The sequence below is a fragment of the Ochotona princeps genome, chromosome 16 (assembly GCF_030435755.1).
Source record: "Ochotona princeps isolate mOchPri1 chromosome 16, mOchPri1.hap1, whole genome shotgun sequence".
NCBI classification, from domain to species: Eukaryota; Metazoa; Chordata; class Mammalia; order Lagomorpha; family Ochotonidae; genus Ochotona; species Ochotona princeps.
Window position 1 is genome coordinate 14,640,345 of NC_080847.1, and position 5,939 is coordinate 14,646,283.

A 5,939-nucleotide genomic window follows, 5' to 3' on the forward strand; every position below is an offset into this window, starting at 1 on the left:
GCACCCGCGTGGGAGACCCAGAGGAGGCTCTGGGCTCTTGGTTTGCATAGGTGTGTCTCCGGCCATTGAGGCTGCTTGGGAAATGAACCACCGGATGGAGGATCTTCCTCTCTGTATATCTGATTTTACTGTACAAATAATAAGTCTTTTAAAAAAGAAAAAAGATTTATTTATTTTTATTGGAAAGTCAGATTTACAGAGTGAAGGAGAGCTAAAGAGAAAGATCTTCCATCTGCTAGTTCACTCCCCAAGTAGCCGGAATGGCCAGACCTGAGCCAATCCAAAGCCAGGAGCCAGGAACTTCTTCTAAGTGTCCCACACGGGTGCAGGATCCCAAGGCTTTGGGCAATCCTTGACTGCTTTCCCAGGCGAGAAACAGGGAGCTGGATGGGAAGTGGGACAGCTGGGACACACACCGGCGCCCCTATGGGATCCTGGCACATGCAAGGTGAGGACTTTAGCTGCTAGGCTACCGTGCTGGGCCCAAAGCTGATTTTGTTGTTGTTGTTGTTGTTGTTAGATTTATTTTATTAATTTTTCTTGGAAAGTCAGATTTACAGAGAGAACCAGAGACCAAGAGAAAGATCCTCCATCTACTGGTTCACTCCTCAAGTGGCCGCAACGGGCAGAGCTGAGTAGATCTGAAGTCAGGAGCTTCTTCCGGGTCTCCCACGCAGGTACAGGGTTCCAAGGCTTTGGGCTGTTCTTGAGTGTCTTCTCAGGCTGCAAGCAAGGAGCCCTATGGGATCCCGGCATATATAAGGTGAGGACTTTAGCCACTAGGCTATTTCACTGGGCTCCAGGAGCTTCACTTTTATATCTGCTGCCTTCCCAGGTCATTAGCAGGTAGCTGGATTGGAAATGAGGCAGCCAGGGCCCAAATTGGTGTCCCATGAGATGCCAGCATCATAGATGGTCGCTTTACTAACTACACCACCGCTGACTCCTCTTCATACCGCTGACTCCTCTTCATAACTGCTCCATTTCTTTTTTTTCTTAAGATTTATTTTTTTTTATTACAAAGTCAGATATACAGAGAGGAGGAGAGACAGAGAGGAAGATCTTCCATCCGATGTTTCACTCCCCAAGTGAGCGCAATGGCTGGCGCTGCACTGATATGAAGCCAGGAACCAGGAACCTCTTCCGCCCACGCGGGTGCAGGGTCCCAATGCATTGGGCCGTCCTCGACTGCTTTCCCAGGCCACAAGCAGGGAGCTGGATGGGAAGTGGAGCTGCCAGGATTAGAACTGGTGCCAATATGGGATCCCGGCGCGTTCAAGGCGAGAACTTTAGCCGCTAGGCCACGCCGCCGGGCCCATAACTGCTCCGTTTCTGATCCGGCTCTTTGCTAATGTGCCAGGGAAAGCAGAATATGGCCCAAAGGTTTGGATTCCTGCCACCCAAATGGGGAACCCTAATTAAGTTGCAGATTCCTGGCTTTAGTCTGACCCAGTACTGGTTTTTGCAACCATTTTAGGAGTGAATCAGTGGATGGAAGATCTCTCCCCATCCACTTCTCTGTCTTCGTATTCTCTCTGTGTAACCCAGCCTTTCAAATAAATATGTCTTTATAAAAATTTTTTAAAAGATTCTATTTTTTTGTTGGAAAGGCAGATATACAAAGAGAAGGAGATATAGAGAGAAAGATCTTCTGTGCAATGTATCACTTTCCAAGTGGCTACAACGGCCAGAGCTAAACTGATCCAAAGCCAGGAGTCAGGAGTTTCTTCCGGGTCTCCCACATAGACACAGGGTCCCAAGGCTTTGGGCTGTCCTGTACTATTTTCGCAGGCCATAAGCAGGGAGCTGGATGGGAAGAGGGGCTTCTGGGATTCAAACTGGTGCCCACATGGGATCCCAGTGAATGCAAGGTGAGAATTTAGCCACTAGGCATTGGCACTGGGCCCTTAACCAATAATGGGCACCCTGGAAGGCAGCAAATGATTGTGTAAGGTCCCAGATCCCTGTCACTCAGGAGGGAGTTTCAGATTGAGTGGTGGGTGCACCCTAACTGTCGTGGACATTTAAGTAGTGAACCAATGGATAGATCTCCATGTCTGCTTTCCAGATAAAAGTGGGGCAAAGCAAGGGGAACAAGTAGCCAGAGGTTAGGGATATTTAGGGCATTTGGTTGGAGGGACTCTGGTGGCCAGGATGAAGGGGCTGAGCAGAGTTGAGGACAATGTCCAGGTGTGTGGCTTGGCTATCTGGGGTAATCCCAAGAGCCTTGAGGGAGGAATGGGTTTTAAGAAGATGTTGTGTCTGATTTGGAGCACGCCGAGTTTGATCAAGAGGAGCATCTAGTTAGCTGTGGTTAGATGTGGGGAGCTGAGAGCCAGGCGGAAACCATATGAGTGATTGACAAGCAGCTTCAGCACGGGGGAGTGGGGAAGCCAGTGCGGTGGACAGACGGTCAAGGGGATGGAGCGAAGGGCCTGGAGGGGCATGCCACCCTCTGACCTTTCTTAAACTGCACCAAAGAGGATGAGCCCACAACAGTGCGGCCACCCATACAGCCACTTTGCACCAGTGCTGGCTAAGTGTCCACGTGCCCTGATTGCATCCGGAGCCAAAGGAGGCTTCACCCTTGACCTGAGACCTAGGCTGGTGACCTTTATCTAATCACAGCTGTGGGCCCGGCGCAACTGCCTAGCTGCTAAAGTCCTCACCTTGAAGGCACCCGGATGGCGCTGGTTCGTGTCCCAGCAGCTCCACTTCCCATCCAGTTCTCTGCTTATGGCCTGGGAAAGCAGTCAAGGACTGCCCAAAGCCTTGGGACCCTGCACCTGCGTGGGCGATCCCGAAAGAAGCTCCTGGCTCCTGGCTTCGTATCGGTGCAGCGCCAGCCGTTGCGATCACTCGGGGTGTGAATCAACAGAGGATCTCCCTCTCTCTTTCTGTGCATCTGACTTTGCAATAAAAATAAATAAATCTTAAAAAAATATAATAATCACAGCCGTGAACCCGGAAGCCCTTTCCCTCAGGCCAGTGAGCTGCTTTTTTTTTTTTTTTTTTTTTTTTTAATCTATATATTGATTTGGAAGTCAGAGTGACAGAAAGAGGACAGACAGAATCTTCTATCCATTGGCTTACTCCCCAGAAGCTGACACCAGCCAGGGCTGGGCCAGGTGCAGGCCAAGAATCAGGAACGCTGTGGATGGCAAGAACCCAAGTACTTGGGTGACCATCTGCTGCCTTCCCAGGTGTTTTGGCAAGCCCACCATGACTGGAGCCAGTATACTAGCATGAGCTGCAGGTACTCTGAACTGTGGTTTAACCTGCTGTACCACAGTGCTTCTCCCCAGCCCCTTACCAAGAACGGCGTCATTTTCTAAAGGGTAGATGCTGCCTCCATAGCAGTGAAAAGGCGGCGCTGGAGTCCTTCCCAAGCTCACCCTCCAGTGTCACCCAGAAGAGCTGAGCCAAACAGCCAAGTCCAGAACCTTCTATCCATGGGGGAGGGACAGCCTTTATGGAATATTCCAGGGCTAACTGGGGAGGGAAGGGGGAGGAGGGAGCATGTCATATGCCTATGGTTCAGCAAACTGTACCCACACAGCAGGCATGGAGACACACAAGGAAGGCACCCCCGCTCCGTGGGCAACTGAGCAGCAGTCCTCTTCCCACGCACCAACCCATCTGCTCCTGTGCTTTCACAAACACGCCTTTCTCTCTCTTCCTTTTTTTGGTTCTCTGCAGCTTTGAATCCACAAGGAACAGACGTGGGAGACGGGGAAAGGTAAGGTCGGAAGAGGGCACAGGACAGTGGGGAACGGGAGATGGCTCCCGGGGGCACCGCACAATAAAGCACATCCTGGACCACTTCAGCTTGACTGTTCGTGTACTTCAGTGTCTTGCGGCAAAGTCACGGCCCAAGGACAACTGCGGCTTTGAGGGACCAGCAGGACACTTGCCTGTGTGTCACAGGACACGGACACCCACTCTTCTCTGTCCCCTTGTAGAGGCTGGTGGGGCCACTGGACGTATTCCTTGGCACTTCTGATTCCCTACCACTCATGCCCCCGTCACCTAGGACAGAAGGCTCCCCAAAGCTGCATGACCATAGGCCAGGAGGCTGTGGGCTCAGGAAGGGTATACATGGGGTGAGGGTGAGTTCTCTCTGCCCTCCATCCCTTCACAGAGCTGGGGCAGGGCCTAGGCAGAGGAGGCCAGCCAGCCTGACAGTCACTGTGGAGGGCTTGAGCAGCTATCAACTGCTGCTCAGAGGCAGGTGGGCTTAACAGGCCAGGCCCTTTTGTTCTGGTCTTGACCGTTCTTTCCCTGGAAGTGTTCACTGTGCCTTGATCCTAGCTCCTGCCTGCCAGTTTAGCATCACACCCATCCTTGGCTAGAGCTAAACACCAGGCTCTGGCCTCAGGCTCCTCCCTGCAGAACACAGTACGGGTCCTCACCCAAACCAGCCCCAGTTGATACCATGCCCCGCTCCCAGCTGAGATGACATTTTTCATTGCCCCTCCACTTCCCTTCCCCCATTTCTTGTTCAGGCGCCCTGCCCTCTCTCGTGGATTAAGCTATGAGCTCCGCTGGCCCAGTCTCTCCAGCTGCATCTGCCAGGACCTGGTCAGCCACCCATGTCCTTTCCCCATTGCACAGGGTACTCTTGATCCAAGTGGACAGTCCTGTCCTTCCAGGGGCCCTCTGTGGGGCTCCTGGGCCGGGGGGGGGGGGCTGGGAGTACAGTGTTTGACAAAGCAAGCCCAAGCTGCGGCTGGCTTTGGGGGTGGGCTTGGCCTCCCACTTGTTCGCCTTCTTGGCCCACGAGCTGCACTCTCCCACCTGAGCCATCCTTTGTAGTTGCAGAGGGTGTGCCAATGTGCTGAGGGCTGCCAGCCTGCCTCCTCCCTGCCCCCATTGGTCTGGAACAAGCCACCTGCATCCACAGGCAGGTGTTTCCTGTGCTCTTTCCTGTTGCTGTTTTTTTTTTTTCCTTTCTTCTCAACGTGGCTTCCCCAGCAGGTGGTTGAAGCCCCAGCCTAACCTCTTCACACACAGCCTCTACAAAACACTGGGGGGCAGGGCTCCCCAGGGATCTGGGTCACCCCTCCCCAGCCCCAGAGTCGGGGACGGTTAGCTCACTGGTTCTTCCGGAGCGTGGGCACACACAGCTCTGTGCACGGGGTCATGCGCTGTGCTACGTTGCAGACACCTGACTTCTGAGTGGGCTGGGAAGTCCGGTGGGCCACTCCCAAGTACCATCTCCCTTGTGTCTGGCTGATGAAGTTTCAGAGAACGAGGGGAAGGGCGGTGGAGGCGGTGGACGGGTGCCTCTTGCAAGCAAGCCCACCACCCTGCAGTCCCACTCCATCCTCAAGTCCCTCACAGAGGGGTTGCAACTGTCACATGTCTGACAGCTCTGGGGCAGGTGGTCTCCCTTGGGAGCCACAGGCTGCAGCAGGTTTGTTATTAGAGAGAGGTCGTTGGAGGAAGGAAGAGACTTGCTGTTTTGGGTCACAGGTGGCCATCAGGGTCTCCAGTCTCCCAGGCCCCCTCCTTTCCTCCCACTTACTACCAAGCCATCTGTAGGAAGTCACCTCTGTTAAAGGGAGGACCAGGAGCCTGGCATCGGCTAATGAGGTTCTGCTGCCCCCTGGTGGCCACAAGTACAGCCATACCAGGCCATCTTTTTTCTCTGCCTGCTTCTTTAATCCCTGGCCAGGATCATGCCCAGCCAGGACTTGGCACCCTGTGGGGCATCTCTGGCTAACTCTACAGTTCAGCTGCACCCTGGGCCTGTGGTTCCCAAGCCCATCATGCAGACTGAGCCTCTGTAGCTACACCCCGCCCACCCTTTCCCAAACTCAGCTGGATTTGCTTCCACCCGGATTTCCAGGGCAAATGCATGTGCTATTCCCACGGCTGCAGCGTGAACACAGCCAAGGGGGTGTGGGATCAGAGGGTGAACAGCAGACCAGGCTGTG